This window comes from Rhinoderma darwinii, unplaced genomic scaffold (assembly GCF_050947455.1).
Source record: "Rhinoderma darwinii isolate aRhiDar2 unplaced genomic scaffold, aRhiDar2.hap1 Scaffold_3434, whole genome shotgun sequence".
NCBI classification, from domain to species: Eukaryota; Metazoa; Chordata; class Amphibia; order Anura; family Rhinodermatidae; genus Rhinoderma; species Rhinoderma darwinii.
This window is the reverse complement of record NW_027463439.1, coordinates 118991-146351: the sequence shown is the minus strand read 5'-3', so window position 1 is coordinate 146351 and position 27361 is coordinate 118991. Positions and strand designations below refer to the sequence as shown.

Here is a 27361-nt window from a genome sequence, read left to right as displayed (position 1 = left end):
ACTCAGTGTTGCCTGAGAGGGCAACACTGCAACAGCCGGCCGCCAGGCTGTCTTTTTTTGCACAGCTAGTTGCCTCCAGGAGGCCACAAGAGGGAGACAAGGGACTGCAAAATGGAAAATAAGCATCCACCAACTTTACAGACAACTTCTCCTTGCTCCTACAACCTCCATCCTTGCACAGTTTGTTATTCTTCTAGGTAACATAGTAACAAATCCAAATTGCTGCTCTCTTTGTAGGCAAGCAAGGCTTTGTTGCAACTGCAATTCTTACTCCTTCTTGAAATGTAGGGACGACAGTACATTCCATCACATCCATCTAGTGTACACAGGTAGGTCCATTGTGGCGGGCGGGCGGGCGGGCGGCTTTAATGGCTGTTTGCTGTTCCCCTACTCCACTCCACTATTTGACTGTGGTGCTGCATCAATCAGTGGCTGGCTCAGGTGCAGCTCTTTAACTTACCTAAAAGGGAGGGCGGAGAGAAGACAAGGAAGGTGAATGAGCTGTTCCAATGTGAAATGCCGGAAACACAGACACACAGACGACACAAAACAAGAGGTGGCAATGTATTCATTAATTGCATTTAATCAATTAGCTCATTATCACTCATGCATTGTCCAACAGGTGTTGAAATAATGGGATTAAAAGGGGAGATCCCTTCAGAAAGACAGAAACAATGGCAAACACAAAAAACACTTTTGGAATCTGATTTTAGTCAACACATAAGGAAAGGGTGCACCGGTCCTGGAAATACTGCAATACCAGGTCAATGCGTGGAGTGGACAGAGCAAGCTCTATTTCCATCTCCCTGTTCTAAAAATCCATTTAATATATGGTCCCCAGATAGGGGACGTATCAGATATTAAACTGATAAGAACAGATACTACACTTGATCTTAGCCAAAAGGCCGAGAAGCGATAACCCGAACGGGCCGCGCGTTGCCCGAGCCTGCCCGATACTGCTGTTCAGCCTTTGCAGCGATTCAGCCTACTTCTAGGCAATTCCATGGGGCCCTGCAGGCTCACACACTCACAGCTACACGGGAGGTGAATAAAGGCCGGAGAGGAAGCCAGACAGGATTTGCTTCTTTTGCTTGCACCACAATGCAGTGCTGAAAGAGGAGGAATCTACATAAAAACGCCTTCCTGGCAACGCCCAAATGCCCTGCTGCCATGCAGATAAACACTGGCAGCGGCAGCAAGTGCATGTCCACAGCCACCCCTTGTTCCTTCACACCTTGTATCAGCTGTAATCCAGTCCAGTCCAGTGCTGCCTGCTGAGCAGCACTGACCAACACTGCCTGGGCCCAGGCTTTTATCTCTGAGGCCCCATTATGATGTCAGAAAGCTGGCTCTGGCTCCTCAGGGCTCCACTATGACACGTGCAAAGTTCCGTCTGAACTTTATATAAGACGGTGCGGCTCAGTCAGTCACTCAGTGTTGCCTGAGAGGGCAACACTGCAACAGCCGGCCGCCAGGCTGTCTTTTTTTGCACAGCTAGTTGCCTCCAGGAGGCCACAAGAGGGAGACAAGGGACTGCAAAATGGAAAATAAGCATCCACCAACTTTACAGACAACTTCTCCTTGCTCCTACAACCTCCATCCTTGCAGAGTTTGTTATTCTTCTAGGTAACATAGTAACAAATCCAAATTGCTGCTCTCTTTGTAGGCAAGCAAGGCTTTGTTGCAACTGCAATTCTTACTCCTTCTTGAAATGTAGGGACGACAGTACATTCCATCACATCCATCTAGTGTACACAGGTAGGTCCATTGTGGCGGGCGGGCGGGCGGGCGGCTTTAATGGCTGTTTGCTGTTCCCCTACTCCACTCCACTATTTGACTGTGGTGCTGCATCAATCAGTGGCTGGCTCAGGTGCAGTTCTTTAACTTACCTAAAAGGGAGGGCGGAGAGAAGACAAGGAAGGTGAATGAGCTGTTCCAATGTGAAATGCCGGAAACACAGACACACAGACGACACAAAACAAGAGGTGGCAATGTATTCATTAATTGCATTTAATCAACAGTTGCAACAAAGCCTTGCTTGCCTACAAAGAGAGCAGCAATTTGGATTTGTTACTATGTTACCTAGAAGAATAACAAACTGTGCAAGGATGGAGGTTGTAGGAGCAAGGAGAAGTTGTCTGTAAAGTTGGTGGATGCTTATTTTCCATTTTGCAGTCCCTTGTCTCCCTCTTGTGGCCTCCTGGAGGCAACTAGCTGTGCAAAAAAAGACAGCCTGGCGGCCGGCTGTTGCAGTGTTGCCCTCTCAGGCAACACTGAGTGACTGACTGAGCCGCACCGTCTTATATAAAGTTCAGACGGAACTTTGCACGTGTCATAGTGGAGCCCTGAGGAGCCAGAGCCAGCTTTCTGACATCATAATGGGGCCTCAGAGATAAAAGCCTGGGCCCAGGCAGTGTTGGTCAGTGCTGCTCAGCAGGCAGCACTGGACTGGACTGGATTACAGCTGATACAAGGTGTGAAGGAACAAGGGGTGGCTGTGGGCATGCACTTGCTGCCGCTGCCAGTGTTTATCTGCATGGCAGCAGGGCATTTGGGCGTTGCCAGGAAGGCGTTTCTATGTAGATTCCTCCTCTTTCAGCACTGCATTGTGGTGCAAGCAAAAGAAGCAAATCCTGTCTGGCTTCCTCTCCGGCCTTTATTCACCTCCCGTGTAGCTGTGAGTGTGTGAGCCTGCAGGGCCCCATGGAATTGCCTAGAAGTAGGCTGAATCGCTGCAAGGGCTGAACAGCAGTATCGGGCAGGCTCGGGCAACGCGCGGCCCGTTCGGGTTATCGCTTCTCGGCCTTTTGGCTCAGATCAGGTTTATTGCCTGGTCTGGGCCGGGGGTTCGGTCTTTCGTGGAGTCCTCTCCGACGTTTTTGGGAGCGATCATCGTGCCGTTGGGCATTCCTCATCAAGATGGCAGCTGTGCGGAATACAATTCGTTTTGTGGTGAATGAGCAGAGGAGAGAAGAAGTGGATACTGGGCACATCATTGAGAACATCCTTCTGGACCTGGCTGGAGTCACATTGGTAGAGGTATTCTGTATCCAAGCTTTCAGCAATATTGCTACGTATGACGTATCCTTTTTTGAGGCCGCCTACTGTCTAAATGTTTTTCAGTTGCTCAAGGAGAAACACATGCATGAGGCTTTAAAATCTATTGAAGTGCAACCTCTTTTTTCAGCAGTGGAGAAATGTATTACCATCCACATGTATAACCCATTTCTGGATAGAAGGCTGGTCAGGGCCTTCTTAGCTCACTACTGTACCCATGTTAGAGGAGGTGTGGAGCAGAAGAACCTATGGGGAGTTTTCAATGGTGATATTAAGTACTGGGTCAGGCTGAAACCTGACTCCAGCTGTATTGGAGGAGTGATGAATCCTCCTGCAAATTTTTCAATTGGTGGTAATAAGGGATATCTTTATTACCAAGATATGCCATGTTTTTGCAGATCATGTTTTTCCTACGGGCATACCAAAGATGCATGCAAAGGCAAAGTATGCAGGAATTGCAAAGAAACAGGACATGAGGCTAGTACATGTATTTCCCCATCCAGGTGTGACATTTGTGGTTTGCCGGGTCATACTTGTAGGAAATGTCCAAAGGTGTTTCCCTTTTTAGGGCAAGAGAGAAGAACATGGGGCAGACAGGTGAGAACAACAAGTTCCCTTGCTGCCACTTCTGATGCAATTTCAGAGCCAGCTGGCAGTGTTTCTGTGCCTGCTTCTCAGGACCCTGGGAAAGCTGGATTAGGAGAGGTTCTAACCTCACATACTAACAGCATGGAGTTGGGTGTGGTCCCTCCTGCAGAGCAAAGTGTTGATGAAACACCTGGGGTTATGCCTATGGAAGGTGAAGACACAGCGCCACCTATTGGGTGTGCTTCCCCTGATGATGGTGCAAGTATGCAAATTTTGTCTTTTTCTAGCCCAGAGTCAAAAATGGAAGACTCAGCTAAAGTGGAGTGGTCAATATCGGAGGAGGACGAGAAGGAGGCCAGGATGCCTAGTGCCACTAGTGCTGAAATTTTTCATAAAGTGGTCTCAAAAAGGGGGAAGTCTGGAAAGGCGGTGAAGAGACTGAAGATAGGCTTATTGGAAGATTCTGCTCATGCAAATCCCTTCTCATTGCTGGACAGTGACTCTAGTTCTAGCCCTAAGTCATCTGAGGTGGCCTCAGAAGTACCCAGCTCTCCTGGGGAAGGTTTCCTCAGTGAAGTCAATGTGGCAAATCTGGAAAGAGCTATGTATTTCCCTGGGACGTGATATGTTCTGGTTATCTCATGGCTTTCCTTTGCACTAACCATACTATGCCCGCATGTCTTTGAGATTAAAGATTGTCTCTCAAAATGTACGGGTGTTCTCCTCTGCTCACAAGCGTGCTGCAGTCCTGGACTTTTTGGCCTCTAAGGGCAGTGACATTGTTTGTGTACAAGAATGTGGTTTGTCAAAAAATCCTAGTAAAGAAGAATGGAAGTTTGGGGAAGCAATTTGGTCCTTTTCTTCCACAAATAGGAACGATGGAATTGGTATTCTCTTTAAAAATAATGAGTTTGTCATCAAACAGACTCAAATCATTCAGGAAGGAAGATGTGTCTGCGTGTTACTATCCTACAAGGGGTGGCAGTTTAGGCTTATCAATATCTATGGCCATGCTGTGAAATCTGATAGGTTGGCACTTTTTGATACTTTAAAATTTTTTCTACACGGTAAAGTTCCTGTTATTATTGTCGGTGACATTAACTGTATCCTGGAGAAGCAGGCCCGAGCTGGATCCACAGAGTCTAATGTGGACGCTACCGGAGTTTTGTGGAATAAAATTTTGCAGGACTTTGCTTTGCAGGACGCTGTCACCAGGAAACCAGGTCCATTTACCTATCATGCCGATGACGGAAGAACGGATTCTCGTCTGGACTTTTTCTTTTTTTCTACCTCTGCAATGGAATGTGTAGATTATGCGCAGGAGAGAGTGTGGTTTTCAGATCACGAGTGTTTGTTGGGGGTTTTTGTTATAAATAATTTCTTTTATGGTAGAGGGGTATGGAAGATGAATGTTAGTTTTCTGAGTGATAAAAGGGAAAAAACTAGGTTTGGGAAAAAATATGGGTTTTGGGTTAGGAAGAAAAGTTCTTTCTCTAATGTGTGTGAATGGTGGGTATGGGTGAAAAAAAAGATTGGTGGGTTTTTTAGACAGATAGGGTATAGAAGAGCGAGAAGGAAAAGATTAGAATATTCACGCTTTAATATGCGGATGACGTTCCTTCAACAATGTAAAAATTTGGGTATGGATGTAAGACACGATTTGGAAAAAACAAAAAAAGATATTAAGGAGTGGTTCCGAGAGAAAGGGAAAGAAATTATATTTAGGTCTAAGGTGGAGGTTAGAGATAATCACGAGAAGTGCACTAGATTTTTCTTTAAAAAAATGTGTGGTGGAAAAAGTGGAATGAATGTATTATTGGATAAGGATGATAAAGAGGTGTTCGGTAAGGATGTGATTGATGTGGTGTCTGATTTTTATAAAAAACTGTATGATGTGAAGAAATGTGATTTGGGCGATGATGAGGAGTTTTTGGATATTGTGTGTAATTTTGTTCCTGAAAGTGAATGTGCGTTTTTGCTTGGTGAGATTATGGATGGTGAAGTAAAGGATGTGGTGGGAAGTATGGCTAAAAATAAGTCTCCAGGGATCGATGGAATACCAGCTGATTTCTATGGGAAATATTGGGATATAATTGGGAAGGATGTTATAGAAGTTATGAGAGTGTTGTTTTCTGGGACTAATATGTGTGATGTGATGAAGAAGGGTATGGTAGTTTTGTTGCATAAAAAAGGAGATAAGAGACGGTTAGAAAACTGGCGACCAATTACTTTGCTTAATACGGATTATAAAATTTTTGCCAAGCTGATTGCGAATCGTATGAGAGATGTGATTGGGTGTGTGATTGATGAGGATCAGGTATGTGCGGTACCGAAAAGGAAATTGCATGAAAACGTGGCGTTGGTGCGGGACATGCTTGAGGATTGTAAGGGTCGGAATAAGAAGGTGATTGTCTGTGCGTTAGATTTTGAGAAAGCGTTTGATCGTGTGGCGCATGTGTTTTTGTTCAAAGTGTTAGAGAGAATGGGTTTTCCGGTTCAGTTTGTGAGTTTGTTGAAGAATTTATACGCGAATGCAAAGAGCTGTGTGCAGGTGAATGGTTTTTTTTCAGAAACGTTTAATATTATGTCTGGTGTGCGACAGGGTTGTCCGTTGTCTCCCATCCTATTTATTTGTGCGATTGAACCATTGTTGCAAATGATTAGAAATGATAAGGTTGTGAAAGGTTTGGTGGTGCCCGGGTGTGATGGAAAGCGTGTGAAAGCTTTGGGATATATGGATGATATTTGCGTATTGTGTGATTCAGTGTATGATATGTCCAGAGTGAAGTTGATCGTAAATATGTTTTGTATTGCGTCTGCTTTTAAAATAAATTGGGGTAAGAGCAAATTTAAAATTTTTTTCAGTAATGAGCGGGTGAGTGATTCTGATATGGAACAGGTGAATGGTGTGAAAATTTTGGGTATTGTGTTTGATGATGAGCTGAAAGGGAGAGAAAGTTGGGATGAGTTAGGTGGTAGGATTGTGAGAAAGTTGGAAATGTGGAGAATGAGGGATCTTTCTTTTTCGGGGAAGGTTTTAATTGTCAAAAGTATTATTCTTCCTATGATTTTATATGTTGCTCTGGTTTTTCCTCCTGCTGTAGCTATGTTAAAAAAAGTGAATAGAGTTTTGTTCCTTTTTTTATGGGGGAGCGGGATTGAGAAGGCAAAGAGAGAAATTCTAATGAAAAGCAGACGTAATGGAGGCTTGGATTTCCCAAATTTGGAGATTTTCATCGGAATTAATTGTGTACGTTTTTTTGTAGAGCTTTTATTTAAAGAATCCAAGGCTTCCAGAATGTCGAAATATTTAGCTGGAACGGTGATTCAGCGTCTAAGGTGGGAAAAACGTAATTTATGTAAACCAATTGCTTTTCAGTGCACAGGGTGGTATTTGTATGTTGAAAAATTTATTAAAAAGTTCCAGCTAGAGGATGTAAGAATGGAGAGATTTTTGAGTGAAAAGAATGTTGTGAGAAGTATGTGTATGAATAATGTGATGTGTTCTGTAAATGGTTTGAATTCAATGGAGTCTAGGTCTGTGTGGAAGAAGATTGTTACGTATGATGTGTCAAATAAGCAGAAAGATTTGTTATGGATGTCGGTACATGGAGTGTTGCCTGTAAGGAGTGTTCAGAAAAGAAGAGGTTTGGTTGCATCTGAAAGGTGTCCGAGAGAAGGTTGTGGGGATGATGAGGATGTGAGTCATGTGTTTTGGTCGTGTAAGCATGCAAAGGATGTTTGGAAAAAGTTGAGTGGGTTGTGCGAAGAATTGACTGGTTTGAAGAGTTTGACGTATGAAATTGTCTTGTTTGGTTTGTGTAGTTTGGGTAGTGAAAAGGATAGAGTGTTGTGGATTTTTTTGACTTGTGTGAAAGAGGTATTGTGGAATATGAGGAATTTGAATGTGTATAAAAGAGAAGTATTTGAGATTGAGGATGTGGTTAGTATGGTATTGGCTAAGTTGTATTTTTATTATAAATGGGATCTAGAAAAAGGTATGGATGCGGAAGGGATATGGCGAATGTTAAAATGGCGGTATTTAGTTTGAGGAATTTTGTTTGACTTATCTTGTATTTGATGGAAAAATAAAATAATGAACCAGAGTGATGAGATTTTTTGAAAAATAGAGAGGTGGTTTGAACAACTACAGTTCTCGGTTTTATTCAAAAAAACCTGAATGGTTTAATAAAAAAAAAAAAAAAAAAAAAAAAAAAAAATCTGTTCTTATCAGTTTAATATCTGATACGTCCCCTATCTGGGGACCATATATTAAATGGATTTTTAGAACAGGGAGATGGAAATAGAGCTTGCTCTGTCCACTCCACGCATTGACCTGGTATTGCAGTATTTCCAGGACCGGTGCACCCTTTCCTTATGTGTTGACTAAAATCAGATTCCAAAAGTGTTTTTTGTGTTTGCCATTGTTTCTGTCTTTCTGAAGGGATCTCCCCTTTTAATCCCATTATTTCAACACCTGTTGGACAATGCATGAGTGATAATGAGCTAATTGATTAAATGCAATTAATGAATACATTGCCACCTCTTGTTTTGTGTCGTCTGTGTGTCTGTGTTTCCGGCATTTCACATTGGAACAGCTCATTCACCTTCCTTGTCTTCTCTCCGCCCTCCCTTTTAGGTAAGTTAAAGAGCTGCACCTGAGCCAGCCACTGATTGATGCAGCACCACAGTCAAATAGTGGAGTGGAGTAGGGGAACAGCAAACAGCCATTAAAGCCGCCCGCCCGCCCGCCACAATGGACCTACCTGTGTACACTAGATGGATGTGATGGAATGTACTGTCGTCCCTACATTTCAAGAAGGAGTAAGAATTGCAGTTGCAACAAAGCCTTGCTTGCCTACAAAGAGAGCAGCAATTTGGATTTGTTACTATGTTACCTAGAAGAATAACAAACTGTGCAAGGATGGAGGTTGTAGGAGCAAGGAGAAGTTGTCTGTAAAGTTGGTGGATGCTTATTTTCCATTTTGCAGTCCCTTGTCTCCCTCTTGTGGCCTCCTGGAGGCAACTAGCTGTGCAAAAAAAGACAGCCTGGCGGCCGGCTGTTGCAGTGTTGCCCTCTCAGGCAACACTGAGTGACTGACTGAGCCGCACCGTCTTATATAAAGTTCAGACGGAACTTTGCACGTGTCATAGTGGAGCCCTGAGGAGCCAGAGCCAGCTTTCTGACATCATAATGGGGCCTCAGAGATAAAAGCCTGGGCCCAGGCAGTGTTGGTCAGTGCTGCTCAGCAGGCAGCACTGAACTGGACTGGATTACAGCTGATACAAGGTGTGAAGGAACAAGGGGTGGCTGTGGGCATGCACTTGCTGCCGCTGCCAGTGTTTATCTGCATGGCAGCAGGGCATTTGGGCGTTGCCAGGAAGGCGTTTTTATGTAGATTCCTCCTCTTTCAGCACTGCATTGTGGTGCAAGCAAAAGAAGCAAATCCTGTCTGGCTTCCTCTCCGGCCTTTATTCACCTCCCGTGTAGCTGTGAGTGTGTGAGCCTGCAGGGCCCCATGGAATTGCCTAGAAGTAGGCTGAATCGCTGCAAGGGCTGAACAGCAGTATCGGGCAGGCTCGGGCAACGCGCGGCCCGTTCGGGTTATCGCTTCTCGGCCTTCTGGCTGAGATCAAGTGTAGTGCTGGTTACTTGTAGTCAGTGCTGCCTGGTCTTAGTTGGGAGGTGCTCAGGTACCCTCTCTCTCGGCCTCGGGGGATCGTCCAGGTTCGCCTGGACTTCACCCCCGTGCTGCTATTTGGGAGAGAGGCTTAGTCCTGAGCAACGGGTTGCGATCCACATACCCCCGTGTAGGCTTCGGCTGAAAAGGGGAGTTGCGCCCAAAGTTGCGCCTACTAAGGAGTAGCGTAACGATTCCTAAAAAAAACCTTACTCACCATGGACGAGGATCCATGTGAGATACCGGCTTATGCCCGGATTAAAAACACAATTCGTGTAGTGCTATCGGAGGAGAAGGCGACGACCTGCGGCTTAAAATTCGTGGTGGAGACCGTACTTGTTGGTATCTTCAACATCCAGAAGAGAGAAATTTTGGCGGTGCAGGATTACCCAAGAAGGAGGACATACGACGTTACTTTCATACAGAATGGAGTATTCCGAGATCTGCTGGCGGCTTATACGGTAAAAAATGACCCGAGACTGGACGGTGTTGATTTTTATGAGCACGTTATGGACATCACTAAAATGATAGTTATAAAGATGTACTGCCCTTTTGCCGACTTAAAAGAAGTGATGTCCTTTTTATTCCCTTATTTTAAAACTGTGAAATGTATTGGCAAAGTAATGAACGAGGTTGGTGTATGGACCTCAAAGTGGAGATTCAATGTAACGTGTTATAAAGATGCCAATTTTACAGGAGGGATAATGTTGCCGCCAGCACGTTTTAAAATAGGTGATATGGCCGGAGACTTTTATTTTTCAGGGATGCCTCCATTCTGTAGGAAGTGCCAAAAGTACGGTCACACCAAGGAGTCTTGTGACAGCACCTGTAGGAACTGCGGCAGCTCTGAGCACGAGACCAAAACTTGCCCTCTGGGGAAAAGGTGCCGTTTTTGCAGCCGAGTTGGTCACCTGTATGCTACTTGTCCCCACAGATCTAAAGAGTCGGAACAACCCGAGGACCGGCCAAGGCGTCCCGAGCGGCCCGCAGGCCAGATCACCCCTGTACAAGGAGAGGAACCCCAAGGAGGCGAGCAAGATGATATGGATACCTCCAGCAGACCCCCCCAAACAGGTGACCCTAAAGAGCAGAGGCGACAAAAACGCAGAGCCAGTGATCAGCGGACGAAAGAGCCCCCCCAGGAGACTGGGGCACAGGGTAGTTCGGATGAAGCTGATCCTACTGGCCTGCAAGAGATGCTGGGTCAGCCTGTACCTGAGGCAGAGGTCCCGGGCGGAGCGGCAGCTCTCACTAAGAGACGTAGGGCGTACTCGGAGGTGGCAGCGGGGGTGCCGATGGGAGTACCTGCCAGGTTGAAGGCAGGGAAACCAGCTGACGTGCCCCCGGAAGCGACAGCTAAAGGTCCCCCCCCTTCCAGACAGTTGGGGGATATAGGGACAGCTGCCTCCGAGGTAGGCGTGGTCCCTGAGACGTCAAGAAGCGCGATTCCTGCCCCTATAGAAGGGGAGGACGCTGCCAGAGATTGCCGAATTTTACCCGTTGAGTCCGTCTGGGACCCATTTTCAAGAAGTGCCTTAGGTGAGGGGGGTCAGCTGAGTGACGGGACTTCCTCTCAAACCTCATCGATGCGCACATTTGATTCGAGGAAAGATGATGATGAGAGCTCGAGTGGGGTGTCTGGCGACGCGGAGGACTGCTGAGGCCTCCTCGGGTAAGATAAAAATAGACTGTCTCTCTCCCTTTTCCTCATGGCTGAGTTATGTGGTCTTTCCTTTAATGTAAGAAGCGTGCACTCACAGACAAGAAGAGCTGCCCTTTTTAACTACCTTTCTGTTTTTACCGCCTCAGTGTTTTTCCTACAGGAATGCTGCATACCTCACCGCATGAATTATAAAAAATATGAGGAAGACTGGAGACTCGGACCTTCAGTGTGGTCCGGGTCCAATGAATCCAAAGCCGCAGGTGTCGCCATTTTATTCAAAGGGAACGTTTTAATTGATCGTTTTTATGAAATTTTACCAGGCAGAATTTTAATGGTCAAAGCTTTTATAAACGGTGTTAGATGGCAGTTTTTAAACTTTTATGGTTCTACAGACAAGAAGGAAAGAGCAAAAATGCTAGAAATTTTACCCCTTTTTATCAATGATTCAGAACCACTTATTTTAGCTGGTGATTTTAATTGTATTTTAAAGGGGGAACGCCGGTTCTCTAATTCAGTAAGTCGAAATTATGATAAAACCCCGTCTATTTTAAAAGATATTACAGTGGATTTTAAACTTACTGATGTTTTTAAAAAATGCAATAGGGATCTACCTGAAGAGGACGGCGTCACCTGGAGCAATGTAAACTGCAGCTCCAGGATTGATTTTATTTTTTGCTCTTATCAAATACTGCCTTTTAAATGTGATCTTAATTCTAACGTGTTTTCTGACCATAAACTTTTATATTTTAAAGTTAATTTGAACGATCAAAGGAGAACTCCGAAGAAAGCCTGGAAATTAAACGTATCCCTTTTAGAGGATCCGCAAATTTTATCCGATTTTATCACCTTTTATAAGGGCTGCAGACGGGTAAGACATCCCAATATGCTAATTGTTTCCTGGTGGGAAAAAATGAAAATAAAGATAAGAGATTTTTTTATTAAAGCTGGGATGAAGAAAGCAAAAGAAAAATTTGAATTTTATGCTAATTTAAATACCCGTCTGCAGACCCAATACAAGTTCAGAGAACAGGGTATGCATGTGGAGAAAGAGATCACCGAAATTAAAAAAGAAATCTCCCAGTGCCTGGAGCAGAGGGGAAAGGAGATAATCTTTCGCTCTAAGGTAAAACATCTTGAAGAAAATGAGACCTGCTCCAGGTACTTCTTCAAGAAAATAAATGATAAGCATACCCTGTTAAATGAGATAGATGGGGAAACAAATACCCAAAACATTTTAAAAAAGGTGCACGGTTTTTATGCGGATCTTTTTAATACAAAACATGTTGATGTTGATTTTATGAACGACTCATTGAAGGAGGTGGATGCTGTTTTAGATCCTGCTTCCCAAGTGTTTTTATTACAGGATATTACGGAACAGGAGATTTTAGAAACTACAAAGAGTTTTAAAACAGGTAAAGTCCCTGGCCCTGACGGTATACCTATAGAATTCTATGTTATATTTTATGGTATTTTAAAAGAGGATCTCCACCCCCTTTTTACCCAAGTTTTTAGAACAAAAGCCCTCCCGGGGTCCTGGAAGAAAGGCGAGGTGTCCCTGCTTTACAAAAAGGGGGACAAAACAGACATTAAAAATTGGAGGCCTATCACTTTGCTAAACTCTGACTACAAAGTAATGGCGAAGATATGTGCGAACAGATTAAAAGCAGTGATAGGCCAGATCATACACTCCAATCAGGTCTGTGGGATACCCGGGAGGAGTATATGGGATAATTTAAACCTTTTAAAAGATGTGATCAGTGACACGAAAGAGAGAGGAGGTAAAATGGCAATTTTATCTATAGATTTCGAGAAAGCCTTCGATAGAGTGTCACATTTTTATCTTTTTAAGGTTTTAGAAAAAATGGGTATACCGGAAGGTTTTTTACAGTCTCTGAAGGCCTTTTATGAAAATTGTACTAGCAAAATTTTAGTAAAGGGTTTTAAGACACAGGATGTCCTTTTAAATTCCGGAGTGAAGCAGGGGTGTCCCTTGTCCCCACTACTTTTTATTTGTGCGATCGAGCCTCTACTCTGCAGGTTAAGAAAGGATAAGCAGATAAGCGGAGTCCCCCTGCCGGGCGGGGGGGGACTAGAGGCTAAAGTGGTGGGGTACATGGACGATGTCGCGGTCCTTTGCAGGGACACCCTGTCATTACAGAAATCTTTTAAACAGATTTACCAATTCTGTTGCTCCTCCGGTTTTTTAGTCAATTTTAATAAAAGTAACATCTTAAATATCGGCAAAATGGTTTTAATGGACATTCCAGTCCCTGTGTCAGAGTCTGTACAAATTTTAGGAGTCTCCTTCAATGAGTCAAATAATGGTTTTACCAGTTGGGACTTGGTGGCACAAAAAGTCAATCAGAAAATTTGCATGTGGAACATGAGAAAGTTAACAATGGAGGGAAAGGTTTTAATTACAAAAATGGTGATTTTACCTATTTTATTATATTTAAGTATGGTATTCCCTCCCCCTGAGATTTTATTGAAAAAAATAATTAAAGCATGTTTCACATTTTTATGGAACTCCAGGATGGAAAAGCTCAGGAGAGAGAAGGTAATATTACCCAAACCAATGGGGGGGAAAGATTTCCCCGATATAAAAGCCTTCCTTTTAATAAAATTTTTTACTTTATGTCTTAATGCAGTTTTTAAGGAACATTACTGGTCATATTTTATACGTTTTAACACAGGTTATTTTATGAGGAGGAACGGTTGGTTCTCCACGGTTTTAAGCTCCCCGTATGCTTTTAACCTTTCTGGCCAGTATAAGATTTTAGAAAAAATTGTAAACCTTTTTAACTTAAAAGACAAAAATATTAACGAAGTAAAAAATAGTAAAGGAATTTTAAAAAAGATAAAAGAAAATGTTTTAGTAGCTCCCATCAGTAATTTTAATGAACAAAAATGTAAAGAAATATGGAAGATGGTGAGCGCTAAATATCTTTTTAACCCACAGAAAGATCTGGCCTGGAGCTGTGCCCACGAGTGTCTTCCATGCCGGGCATTCCAGCATCGAAGGGGACTGACCAACTCGGCTGCGTGTCCAAGGGGAGGATGTAGAGATGATGAGACAGTCTACCACCTATTCTGGGAATGTTTTTACGCGAAATTGATATGGACAAGAATCCTCCCCTTGGTACAGAAGATTACAGGACTTCGGAGATACACAAGTGATGGCGTTTTATATGGATGCCTGGAATGCCCAACACAGACTCGAAAAATGATGGCATGGAAGATCACCAACTGCGTAAAAGCAGCTCTGTGGGCGGCCAGAAACATTTTATTATTTAAGTGTGAAGTTTTAGCTGTGGAAGATGTTTTAGCCATTTGTCTTAATGAAATGTACAAATATTTTCTTTTAGATAAAAAACTCTCTCCTGTTTTATGTAGAAAATGGTTTTTAAGTGAATGGAGTTCCATAATATGATGCCACCAAGTGCCCTTTTATAAATTGTTTTTATTTGACAATTTGTATTTATCTGTATTAAAAAACCATGATTGTAAATTTATGTAAATTTTTGTTGAAATGTATTGATTTATTGTAAATTTGTTCAAAATTTTAAATAAACGGTTACCTCCTTTGTTGGGGTAGTCAACTCAAAAAAAAAATCTGTTCTTATCAGTTTAATATCTGATACGTCCCCTATCTGGGGACCATATATTAAATGGATTTTTAGAACAGGGAGATGGAAATAGAGCTTGCTCTGTCCACTCCACGCATTGACCTGGTATTGCAGTATTTCCAGGACCGGTGCACCCTTTCCTTATGTGTTGACTAAAATCAGATTCCAAAAGTGTTTTTTGTGTTTGCCATTGTTTCTGTCTTTCTGAAGGGATCTCCCCTTTTAATCCCATTATTTCAACACCTGTTGGACAATGCATGAGTGATAATGAGCTAATTGATTAAATGCAATTAATGAATACATTGCCACCTCTTGTTTTGTGTCGTCTGTGTGTCTGTGTTTCCGGCATTTCACATTGGAACAGCTCATTCACCTTCCTTGTCTTCTCTCCGCCCTCCCTTTTAGGTAAGTTAAAGAGCTGCACCTGAGCCAGCCACTGATTGATGCAGCACCACAGTCAAATAGTGGAGTGGAGTAGGGGAACAGCAAACAGCCATTAAAGCCGCCCGCCCGCCCGCCCGCCACAATGGACCTACCTGTGTACACTAGATGGATGTGATGGAATGTACTGTCGTCCCTACATTTCAAGAAGGAGTAAGAATTGCAGTTGCAACAAAGCCTTGCTTGCCTACAAAGAGAGCAGCAATTTGTATTTGTTACTATGTTACCTAGAAGAATAACAAACTGTGCAAGGATGGAGGTTGTAGGAGCAAGGAGAAGTTGTCTGTAAAGTTGGTGGATGCTTATTTTCCATTTTGCAGTCCCTTGTCTCCCTCTTGTGGCCTCCTGGAGGCAACTAGCTGTGCAAAAAAAGACAGCCTGGCGGCCGGCTGTTGCAGTGTTGCCCTCTCAGGCAACACTGAGTGACTGACTGAGCCGCACCGTCTTATATAAAGTTCAGACGGAACTTTGCACGTGTCATAGTGGAGCCCTGAGGAGCCAGAGCCAGCTTTCTGACATCATAATGGGGCCTCAGAGATAAAAGCCTGGGCCCAGGCAGTGTTGGTCAGTGCTGCTCAGCAGGCAGCACTGGACTGGACTGGATTACAGCTGATACAAGGTGTGAAGGAACAAGGGGTGGCTGTGGGCATGCACTTGCTGCCGCTGCCAGTGTTTATCTGCATGGCAGCAGGGCATTTGGGCGTTGCCAGGAAGGCGTTTTTATGTAGATTCCTCCTATTTCAGCACTGCATTGTGGTGCAAGCAAAAGAAGCAAATCCTGTCTGGCTTCCTCTCCGGCCTTTATTCACCTCCCGTGTAGCTGTGAGTGTGTGAGCCTGCAGGGCCCCATGGAATTGCCTAGAAGTAGGCTGAATCGCTGCAAGGGCTGAACAGCAGTATCGGGCAGGCTCGGGCAACGCGCGGCCCGTTCGGGTTATCGCTTCTCTGCCTTTTGGCTAAGATCAAGTGTAGTATCTGTTCTTATCAGTTTAATATCTGATACGTCCCCTATCTGGGGACCATATATTAAATGGATTTTTAGAACAGGGAGATGGAAATAGAGCTTGCTCTGTCCACTCCACGCATTGACCTGGTATTGCAGTATTTCCAGGACCGGTGCACCCTTTCCTTATGTGTTGACTAAAATCAGATTCCAAAAGTGTTTTTTGTGTTTGCCATTGTTTCTGTCTTTCTGAAGGGATCTCCCCTTTTAACCCCATTATTTCAACACCTGTTGGACAATGCATGAGTGATAATGAGCTAATTGATTAAATGCAATTAATGAATACATTGCCACCTCTTGTTTTGTGTCGTATGTGTGTCTGTGTTTCCGGCATTTCACATTGGAACAGCTCATTCACCTTCCTTGTCTTCTCTCCGCCCTCCCTTTTAGGTAAGTTAAAGAACTGCACCTGAGCCAGCCACTGATTGATGCAGCACCACAGTCAAATAGTGGAGTGGAGTAGGGGAACAGCAAACAGCCATTAAAGCCGCCCGCCCGCCCGCCACAATGGACCTACCTGTGTACACTAGATGGATGTGATGGAATGTACTGTCGTCCCTACATTTCAAGAAGGAGTAAGAATTGCAGTTGCAACAAAGCCTTGCTTGCCTACAAAGAGAGCAGCAATTTGGATTTGTTACTATGTTACCTAGAAGAATAACAAACTGTGCAAGGATGGAGGTTGTAGGAGCAAGGAGAAGTTGTCTGTAAAGTTGGTGGATGCTTATTTTCCATTTTGCAGTCCCTTGTCTCCCTCTTGTGGCCTCCTGGAGGCAACTAGCTGTGCAAAAAAAGACAGCCTGGCGGCCGGCTGTTGCAGTGTTGCCCTCTCAGGCAACACTGAGTGACTGACTGAGCCGCACCGTCTTATATAAAGTTCAGACGGAACTTTGCACGTGTCATAGTGGAGCCCTGAGGAGCCAGAGCCAGCTTTCTGACATCATAATGGGGCCTCAGAGATAAAAGCCTGGGCCCAGGCAGTGTTGGTCAGTGCTGCTCAGCAGGCAGCACTGGACTGGACTGGATTACAGCTGATACAAGGTGTGAAGGAACAAGGGGTGGCTGTGGGCATGCACTTGCTGCCGCTGCCAGTGTTTATCTGCATGGCAGCAGGGCATTTGGGCGTTGCCAGGAAGGCGTTTTTATGTAGATTCCTCCTCTTTCAGCACTGCATTGTGGTGCAAGCAAAAGAAGCAAATCCTGTCTGGCTTCCTCTCCGGCCTTTATTCACCTCCCGTGTAGCTGTGAGTGTGTGAGCCTGCAGGGCCCCATGGAATTGCCTAGAAGTAGGCTGAATCGCTGCAAAGGCTGAACAGCAGTATCGGGCAGGCTCGGGCAACGCGCGGCCCGTTCGGGTTATCGCTTCTCGGCCTTTTGGCTAAGATCAAGTGTAGTATCTGTTCTTATCAGTTTAATATCTGATACGTCCCCTATCTGGGGACCATATATTAAATGGATTTTTAGAACAGGGATATGGAAATAGAGCTTGCTCTGTCCACTCCACGCATTGACCTGGTATTGCAGTATTTCCAGGACCGGTGCACCCTTTCCTTATGTGTTGACTAAAATCAGATTCCAAAAGTGTTTTTTGTGTTTGCCATTGTTTCTGTCTTTCTGAAGGGATCTCCCCTTTTAATCCCATTATTTCAACACCTGTTGGACAATGCATGAGTGATAATGAGCTAATTGATTAAATGCAATTAATGAATACATTGCCACCTCTTGTTTTGTGTCGTCTGTGTGTCTGTGTTTCCGGCATTTCACATTGGAACAGCTCATTCACCTTCCTTGTCTTCTCTCCGCCCTCCCTTTTAGGTAAGTTAAAGAGCTGCACCTGAGCCAGCCACTGATTGATGCAGCACCACAGTCAAATAGTGGAGTGGAGTAGGGGAACAGCAAACAGCCATTAAAGCCGCCCGCCCGCCCGCCACAATGGACCTACCTGTGTACACTAGATGGATGTGATGGAATGTACTGTCGTCCCTACATTTCAAGAAGGAGTAAGAATTGCAGTTGCAACAAAGCCTTGCTTGCCTACAAAGAGAGCAGCAATTTGGATTTGTTACTATGTTACCTAGAAGAATAACAAACTGTGCAAGGATGGAGGTTGTAGGAGCAAGGAGAAGTTGTCTGTAAAGTTGGTGGATGCTTATTTTCCATTTTGCAGTCCCTTGTCTCCCTCTTGTGGCCTCCTGGAGGCAACTAGCTGTGCAAAAAAAGACAGCCTGGCGGCCGGCTGTTGCAGTGTTGCCCTCTCAGGCAACACTGAGTGACTGACTGAGCCGCACCGTCTTATATAAAGTTCAGACGGAACTTTGCACGTGTCATAGTGGAGCCCTGAGGAGCCAGAGCCAGCTTTCTGACATCATAATGGGGCCTCAGAGATAAAAGCCTGGGCCCAGGCAGTGTTGGTCAGTGCTGCTCAGCAGGCAGCACTGGACTGGACTGGATTACAGCTGATACAAGGTGTGAAGGAACAAGGGGTGGCTGTGGGCATGCACTTGCTGCCGCTGCCAGTGTTTATCTGCATGGCAGCAGGGCATTTGGGCGTTGCCAGGAAGGCGTTTTTATGTAGATTCCTCCTCTTTCAGCACTGCATTGTGGTGCAAGCAAAAGAAGCAAATCCTGTCTGGCTTCCTCTCCGGCCTTTATTCACCTCCCGTGTAGCTGTGAGTGTGTGAGCCTGCAGGGCCCCATGGAATTGCCTAGAAGTAGGCTGAATCGCTGCAAGGGCTGAACAGCAGTATCGGGCAGGCTCGGGCAACGCGCGGCCCGTTCGGGTTGTCGCTTCTCGGCCTTTTGGCTAAGATCAAGTGTAGTATCTGTTCTTATCAGTTTAATATCTGATACGTCCCCTATCTGGGGACCATATATTAAATGGATTTTTAGAACAGGGAGATGGAAATAGAGCTTGCTCTGTCCACTCCACGCATTGACCTGGTATTGCAGTATTTCCAGGACCGGTGCACCCTTTCCTTATGTGTTGACTAAAATCAGATTCCAAAAGTGTTTTTTGTGTTTGCCATTGTTTCTGTCTTTCTGAAGGGATCTCCCCTTTTAAACCCATTATTTCAACACCTGTTGGACAATGCATGAGTGATAATGAGCTAATTGATTAAATGCAATTAATGAATACATTGCCACCTCTTGTTTTGTGTCGTCTGTGTGTCTGTGTTTCCGGCATTTCACATTGGAACAGCTCATTCACCTTCCTTGTCTTCTCTCCGCCCTCCCTTTTAGGTAAGTTAAAGAGCTGCACCTGAGCCAGCCACTGATTGATGCAGCACCACAGTCAAATAGTGGAGTGGAGTAGGGGAACAGCAAACAGCCATTAAAGCCGCCCGCCCGCCCGCCACAATGGACCTACCTGTGTACACTAGATGGATGTGATGGAATGTACTGTCGTCCCTACATTTCAAGAAGGAGTAAGAATTGCAGTTGCAACAAAGCCTTGCTTGCCTACAAAGAGAGCAGCAATTTGGATTTGTTACTATGTTACCTAGAAGAATAACAAACTGTGCAAGGATGGAGGTTGTAGGAGCAAGGAGAAGTTGTCTGTAAAGTTGGTGGATGCTTATTTTCCATTTTGCAGTCCCTTGTCTCCCTCTTGTGGCCTCCTGGAGGCAACTAGCTGTGCAAAAAAAGACAGCCTGGCGGCCGGCTGTTGCAGTGTTGCCCTCTCAGGCAACACTGAGTGACTGACTGAGCCGCACCGTCTTATATAAAGTTCAGACGGAACTTTGCACGTGTCATAGTGGAGCCCTGAGGAGCCAGAGCCAGCTTTCTGACATCATAATGGGGCCTCAGAGATAAAAGCCTGGGCCCAGGCAGTGTTGGTCAGTGCTGCTCAGCAGGCAGCACTGGACTGGACTGGATTACAGCTGATACAAGGTGTGAAGGAACAAGGGGTGGCTGTGGGCATGCACTTGCTGCCGCTGCCAGTGTTTATCTGCATGGCAGCAGGGCATTTGGGCGTTGCCAGGAAGGCGTTTTTATGTAGATTCCTCCTCTTTCAGCACTGCATTGTGGTGCAAGCAAAAGAAGCAAATCCTGTCTGGCTTCCTCTCCGGCCTTTATTCACCTCCCGTGTAGCTGTGAGTGTGTGAGCCTGCAGGGCCCCATGGAATTGCCTAGAAGTAGGCTGAATCGCTGCAAGGGCTGAACAGCAGTATCGGGCAGGCTCGGGCAACGCGCGGCCCGTTCGGGTTATCGCTTCTCGGCCTTTTGGCTAAGACCAAGTGTATTTATACAGGAGGTTTTTGGTCAGAAGGTGCTCAGGTACCCTCTCTCTCGGCCTCGGGGGATCGTCCAGGTTCGCCTGGACTTCACCCCCGTGCTGCTATTTGGGAGAGAGGCTTAGTCCTGAGCAACGAGTTGCGATCCCCCCCAGCCCCTTGGTCTCCGTAAGACAAGGGGCGCAGCGAAAGCTGTGCGGTTCGACCTGGCCACGCTAATGGCAGGCGAACCCGATGCGGTGCCGGTGTACGCCCGGCTTAAGAATTCTGCACGATTTATCGTGGCAGAGGGTGGAGGCGGTCCCCGTGGTATTAAATTTTTAGTCCACGCCATTTTGGAAGATCTGCTGGCGGTCCACAAGAACGAGCTCTTGGCTATCCAGGACTACCCGAAGCGAGGAATCTACGATGTCACCTTCATGGGAGAAGGAATACTCCGTGATGCTATGGACCGAGCTGAGAGGAAACAAGGTGAACTCGTAGCAGCGGGAGTCAAGGTAGTAGAGCATGAATTTGAAATAACCAAACTCGTGGTGATTAAAATGTATTCCCCATATGTGAGAGATATGGAAGTGGCAGCATTTCTAGCTGCCTACTTCAAAAATGTCAAACTCCTGGGGAAAGTGATGAACGAGTGTGGAGTGTGGACCGCCAAATGGAAGTTTTTAGTTACGCTGATTAAGGACCCCTCCACCCAAGAAACGAGATTACCACCGGCTCGTTTTAAAATTGGAAATGTGAATGGCGACCTCTACTTCTCAGGGATGCCAAACTTCTGCAGGGCTTGTGGTACCTATGGACATACCAGTTTTAACTGCGATGTCACCTGCAGAAACTGTGGAAGCAAAGAGCACAATATAAGGGAGTGCACAGAAGAAAAAAAATGCAACTTTTGTCAAAAAACTGGTCACTTGTATTTTTCTGTCCTCATAGGTACCGAAGCGGAGAAGAAGAGCAACCCGGGGCGCCCCCACGTGCTCCACCAGCGGACCAGCCCCGCCCTCAGGGAGAGGAACAAGCCAGTGCTGCAAAGGAGCAGCGGGGTACCTGGGCTTCAAGGGTACGGTCTGTTGGAGCCAAAGCAGGTACCTCACAGCCAACAGCCTCAGAGGAGAGAAGGGAGTCCAGTGCGAAGGAAAAACGCCAAGCCAAACGTAAGGCTGAGAAGGGGCAGGCCAGTGAGATAACTGAGGCATCCCAGAGTGCTGGTTGCTCAGTGGATGCCGGGCCTGCTCCCAATCCTGGGTCTCTAGATACGGAGTCTGAAGAGGAAGGTTGGCTGAAAGTGGGTCCCCGTAAAAAGGGTAAACAGGAGCGTGCCGGTAGGGGGGTGACAGGGGAGGAGCAAATGGATACGTCCGTAAAGCAAAGTGAGGCTCCTCCTAGGACCGCCCCCTCGTCGTTACTGGTGAGGAGGGTGGGCACTGTTCCCCCCGAGCCAACCGACACCCCGCCATGTGCGCAACCTCCCCCTCTAGAACGGCCTGCACGGCCTGCACGGCCTCAGGGGGGAGCGGCGGGGCCCTTGGGGGACCCACCCGATACAGACCTATATGGTCAGCCGTTAGAGACCCAGGTAAGGCTGTGTGAATCTGGACTCCCTGTATACGAGATGAGGGCTGTTGGCTCGACGCTCACGGAAGGTAGTTCCTCTCCTGAATCATCCCCTTTCTCGCTAGAGTCAGACGAGGGCGGGGAGATGAGTTCAAGCGAGATTTCTGGTATTGCTGGTGGAGGCCAAGTCTGATTTTAAGTAACACGATTATTTATTTTTTAAAATCAAGACTAACACAATTAAAACTCCACGATGTCTGAAATAAAGGGGATCTCCCTCAACGTGAGGGGCGCCAAGTCCAAAGTCAGAAGGGTTGCTCTCTTCAGTTTTTTATCTGGCCTGGCAGCCTCTGTTTTTTTCCTGCAGGAGTGCGGCATTCCCCATGCAATGAAGTACCATAAATACAAAGAGGATTGGAAGTATGGTCCATCAGTCTGGTCTGGATCTAACGAGTCCAGATCAGCAGGGGTCGCCATTCTTTTTAAGGGAAACGTTTTTATTGATTTTATTCAAGAGATTCTTCCAGGACGTATTTTATTGGTTAAAACTTTTATTGACGGCGTAAAATGGCAGTTTTTAAATTTTTACGGCTCACCTGACAAAAAGGAGAGAGCAGAGATGCTAGAAATGTTACCTCTTTTTATTAATACAACTGAGCCTTTTATCCTCGCAGGTGATTTTAACTGTATCCTGAGGGGGGAACGCCGGCTTACCAGTACTACAAGTAGGAATTACGATAAGACCTCTGGACTGCTCAAAGATATTGTAAATGATTTTAAATTAACAGATTTGTACAAAGAATGTAATAGGAGCAGCCCAGAGGAAGCCGGCGTTACCTGGAGCAACGCCACCTGTAGCTCCAGGATAGATTTTATTTTTTGTAATGAGAATGTACTGCCTTTTAATTGTGAAGTTTTAACTAATGTTTTCTCAGATCACAAGCTTTTATCATTTTATGTAAAGCGTGATTTTAATAAACCGGTGTGTAAGAAGTCCTGGAAGTTAAATGTTTCCCTTTTAGATGATCCACAGGTTTTTACTGATTTTATTGAATTTTACCAAAAATGCAGGCGGGGGAGAGACATGCGTACTCCCATCAGTGCATGGTGGGAGAAAATGAAAAAAAGAATAAAGGAATTTTTTATTAAAAAGAGCGTGGCGAAAGCCAGAGAAAAACATGTTTTTTTTAAAATTCTCAGCACCCGTCTGCAGACCCTGTACAAGATGAGAGATAATGAAATTGACGTTAAAACTGACATCACTAATTTAAAAAAAGAAATAGCTCAGTGCCTGGAGCAGAAAGGCAAAGAAATAATTTTCCGTTCCAAAATTCAGCATGTGGAGGAGAATGAGACCTGCTCCAGGTACTTTTTTAAAAAAATTAACAATAAAAAGGCTATTATTAAAAATATTGAAGGTGTGTCAGATGTACAGGGTATTTTAAGTAAAGTTCATGAGTTTTATGCTGACCTTTTTAGTGTTAAAACTGTGGATCATAATTTTATGCGTGACTCACTGAAGGAGATTACTACTGTTTTAGACCCTGTCTCCCAGAATTTTTTATTACAGGAGCTGACGGAGCAGGAGGTTTTAGAAACAGTAAAGAGTTTTAAAGCCGGAAAAGTTCCCGGACCGGACGGTATACCCAGTGAGTTTTATGTCAAATTTTATGACATTTTAAAAGAGGATCTTTTTAGCCTTTTTTATGAAGTTTTTAATTCCAAGATGCTGCCTAAGTCCTGGCGGAAGGGTGAGGTCTCCCTGCTACATAAGAAAGGTGACATCGCAGTTTTGAAGAACTGGAGACCAATAACCCTTCTGAATAGCGACTATAAAATAATGGCAAAAGTGTGCGCAAATAGATTAAAAGCCATAATACCCCACATTGTACACTCTAACCAGGTGTGTGGGGTGCCAGGCCGCAGCATCTGGGATAATCTTAACCTGGTAAAAGATGTGATTGAGGACACGAGGTCTAGAAGAGGTAAATTAGCCATTTTATCTATAGACTTCGAGAAGGCGTTCGACCGTGTCTCTCATTTTTATCTTTTTAAGGTTTTAGAGCGTATGGGTATACCTGAAGGATTTTTATTATCACTTAAAGCCTTTTATAAAGATTGCACAAGCAAAATTTTAGTGAATGGTTTTAAGACACAGGACGTGATTTTAGACTCAGGGGTGAAGCAGGGGTGTCCCTTGTCCCCACTGCTTTTTATTTGCGCATTAGAGCCTCTACTGTGTACAATTCGCCGCGATAAGTTAATACGTGGAGTCCCCCTGCCCGGGGGTGGCGGCGTAGAGGCTAAAGCAGTGGGGTACATGGACGATGTAGCGGTTTTTTGCAGGGACACCCTGTCGCTTCAGAGAACCCTCAGACAAATTGAGTTTTATTGCTGTGCTTCCGGTTTTAAGGTGAACTTCGACAAAAGTAATATTTTAAATATAGGAAGCATGGCTTTTAGAGACATACCCGTCCCTGTGTCAGATAATATTACGATTTTAGGTGTCTCCTTCAGTGAGTGCGATAATGGTTTTATCAGTTGGGACATGGTGGCGCAGAAGGTAAATCAAAAAATATGTATGTGAAATATGTAATTACTCTATCTTAAGCATAATTTTTTGATGCAGTTGTTTGTTTTGATATACTTTATGTGATGATGAGTATGTTATTCTTGTCCTTGCAATGCATAATTTGTACTGAAAAATTTTTCAATAAAAAACAGTGTTGATTAAAAAATATGTATGTGGAACATGAGAAAACTTACCATGGAGGGAAAAGTTTTAATTATTAAAATGGTCATTTTACCCCTGCTTTTATATCTCAGTATGGTTTTCCCTCCCCCCACGGTTTTATTGCAAAAAATTACTAAAGCATGTTTTACCTTCTTTTGGAGTTCCAGAATGGAGAAACTTAAAAGAGAGATTGTGATGAAATCCAAACCGAAGGGTGGCAAAGATTTTCCGAATTTTAACAGGTTTCTTTTAATCAAGTTCTTCAGTTTCTGTTTTAATTCCCTTTTTAAAGAACATTATTGGTCCTATTTTTTACGTTTTAATACAGGGTTTTTAATGCGAAGGTTTGGGTGGTTCAACATTGTTTTATCCTCACCTTACGCTTTTAAACTCTCAATAAACTATGTGATTTTAGAAAAGATAGTGACCTTATTCAACCTGAAGGGAAAAAATGTAAATGAGCTGAAAAATAGTAAAAAATTAATTAAAGACCTAAGAGAAAGTGAGACGGTCAGCAGGATTGAGAATTTTAATGAGGAACGAAGTGCTTTTATCTTCAAAATTATTAATGTGTTTTATCTTTTTAATACACAGATGGACCTGGCCTGGAGCTGCATTCATCAATGTCTTCCATGCCGGGCATTCCAATACAGAAGGAGGCTCGCGAGGTCTGCCGTCTGCCCGAGGGAAGGCTGCCAGGCCGAGGAAACGATTCGACACATTTTTTGGACGTGTGATTTTGCGAAGGAATTTTGGAAAAAAATATTCCCTCTTTTGGTAAAGATGGCAGACCTGAAAGACTTGAATTATGAAGATATTTTATATGGACTATTTAGATGCCCAACCGCGAGCCAAAAGATAATAGCGTGGAAGACGATGAATTGCGCCAAAGAAGCTCTATGGAAGGCCAGGAACATCCTGATTTTTAAGCACGATGTTTTATCTACTGATGATGTTTTAGGTCTTTGTTTTAGCGAAATGTACATTTATTATTTATTAGACAAAAAAAGAAATGCCACCCTTCTTAATAAATGGTTTGTGAAAGAATGGAACTCCAACATATAAAGATTTGCCACCATGTCCCTTTTATGTAATGTAATGCAATGAAATATTGATTTTATTGTTATCCATTTGTACAAAAGTTGGTTTTATTGTAAACTGTATTTTTTATCATGAAATAAATCATTGACACCCCTGAAAAGGGGTAGCCAACTTAAAAAAAAATCTGTTCTTATCAGTTTAATATCTGATACGTCCCCTATCTGGGGACCATATATTAAATGGATTTTTAGAACAGGGAGATGGAAATAGAGCTTGCTCTGTCCACTCCACGCATTGACCTGGTATTGCAGTATTTCCAGGACCGGTGCACCCTTTCCTTATGTGTTGACTAAAATCAGATTCCAAAAGTGTTTTTTGTGTTTGCCATTGTTTCTGTCTTTCTGAAGGGATCTCCCCTTTTAAACCCATTATTTCAACACCTGTTGGACAATGCATGAGTGATAATGAGCTAATTGATTAAATGCAATTAATGAATACATTGCCACCTCTTGTTTTGTGTCGTCTGTGTGTCTGTGTTTCCGGCATTTCACATTGGAACAGCTCATTCACCTTCCTTGTCTTCTCTCCGCCCTCCCTTTTAGGTAAGTTAAAGAGCTGCACCTGAGCCAGCCACTGATTGATGCAGCACCACAGTCAAATAGTGGAGTGGAGTAGGGGAACAGCAAACAGCCATTAAAGCCGCCCGCCCGCCACAATGGACCTACCTGTGTACACTAGATGGATGTGATGGAATGTACTGTCGTCCCTACATTTCAAGAAGGAGTAAGAATTGCAGTTGCAACAAAGCCTTGCTTGCCTACAAAGAGAGCAGCAATTTGGATTTGTTACTATGTTACCTAGAAGAATAACAAACTGTGCAAGGATCGAGGTTGTAGGAGCAAGGAGAAGTTGTCTGTAAAGTTGGTGGATGCTTATTTTCCATTTTGCAGTCCCTTGTCTCCCTCTTGTGGCCTCCTGGAGGCAACTAGCTGTGCAAAAAAAGACAGCCTGGCGGCCGGCTGTTGCAGTGTTGCCCTCTCAGACAACACTGAGTGACTGACTGAGCCGCACCGTCTTATATAAAGTTCAGACGGAACTTTGCACGTGTCATAGTGGAGCCCTGAGGAGCCAGAGCCAGCTTTCTGACATCATAATGGGGCCTCAGAGATAAAAGCCTGGGCCCAGGCAGTGTTGGTCAGTGCTGCTCAGCAGGCAGCACTGGACTGGACTGGATTACAGCTGATACAAGGTGTGAAGGAACAAGGGGTGGCTGTGGGCATGCACTTGCTGCCGCTGCCAGTGTTTATCTGCATGGCAGCAGGGCATTTGGGCGTTGCCAGGAAGGCGTTTTTATGTAGATTCCTCCTCTTTCAGCACTGCATTGTGGTGCAAGCAAAAGAAGCAAATCCTGTCTGGCTTCCTCTCCGGCCTTTATTCACCTCCCGTGTAGCTGTGAGTGTGTGAGCCTGCAGGGCCCCATGGAATTGCCTAGAAGTAGGCTGAATCGCTGCAAGGGCTGAACAGCAGTATCGGGCAACACGCGGCCCGTTCGGGTTATCGCTTCTCGGCCTTTTGGCTAAGATCAAGTGTAGTGCTTTAGGGTATTGCCTTGTTTCTTGGTCAGGAGGTGCCCTGGTACCCTTTTCCTTGGCCTGGGGGGATCGTCTCTTTTACAAGAGACTTCACCCCTCTGCTGCTATTGGGGAGGAGGATTAGTCCAGGGCAACGAGGAGAGATC

The 27361-nt window shown here is 44.7% G+C and overlaps 6 non-coding genes and 2 pseudogenes across 6 annotated transcripts; 7 read left to right on the top strand and 1 right to left on the bottom strand.

Moving 5' to 3' along the window:
• Positions 1–726: 726 nt before the first annotated feature.
• Positions 727–917, bottom strand: LOC142706761 (U2 spliceosomal RNA). Its single transcript, XR_012868475.1, has one exon. It is a non-coding gene; the product is annotated as a U2 spliceosomal RNA (small nuclear RNA).
• A 6908-nt stretch (positions 918–7825) lies between these two features.
• LOC142706750 (U2 spliceosomal RNA) lies at positions 7826–8018 on the top strand. Its single transcript, XR_012868471.1, has one exon. It is a non-coding gene; the product is annotated as a U2 spliceosomal RNA (small nuclear RNA).
• Positions 8019–14563: 6545 nt separating this feature from the next.
• LOC142706737 (U2 spliceosomal RNA) lies at positions 14564–14754 on the top strand. The gene has a single exon (XR_012868464.1). It is a non-coding gene; the product is annotated as a U2 spliceosomal RNA (small nuclear RNA).
• Positions 14755–15992: 1238 nt separating this feature from the next.
• Positions 15993–16183, top strand: LOC142706726 (U2 spliceosomal RNA). The gene has a single exon (XR_012868454.1). It is a non-coding gene; the product is annotated as a U2 spliceosomal RNA (small nuclear RNA).
• Positions 16184–17417: 1234 nt separating this feature from the next.
• LOC142706729 (U2 spliceosomal RNA) lies at positions 17418–17608 on the top strand. Its single transcript, XR_012868457.1, has one exon. It is a non-coding gene; the product is annotated as a U2 spliceosomal RNA (small nuclear RNA).
• A 1234-nt stretch (positions 17609–18842) lies between these two features.
• On the top strand, positions 18843–19033 carry LOC142706728 (U2 spliceosomal RNA). The gene has a single exon (XR_012868456.1). It is a non-coding gene; the product is annotated as a U2 spliceosomal RNA (small nuclear RNA).
• Positions 19034–25790: 6757 nt separating this feature from the next.
• LOC142706747 (U2 spliceosomal RNA) lies at positions 25791–25959 on the top strand (annotated as a pseudogene).
• A 1220-nt stretch (positions 25960–27179) lies between these two features.
• Positions 27180–27321, top strand: LOC142706758 (U2 spliceosomal RNA; annotated as a pseudogene).
• Positions 27322–27361: the final 40 nt, after the last annotated feature.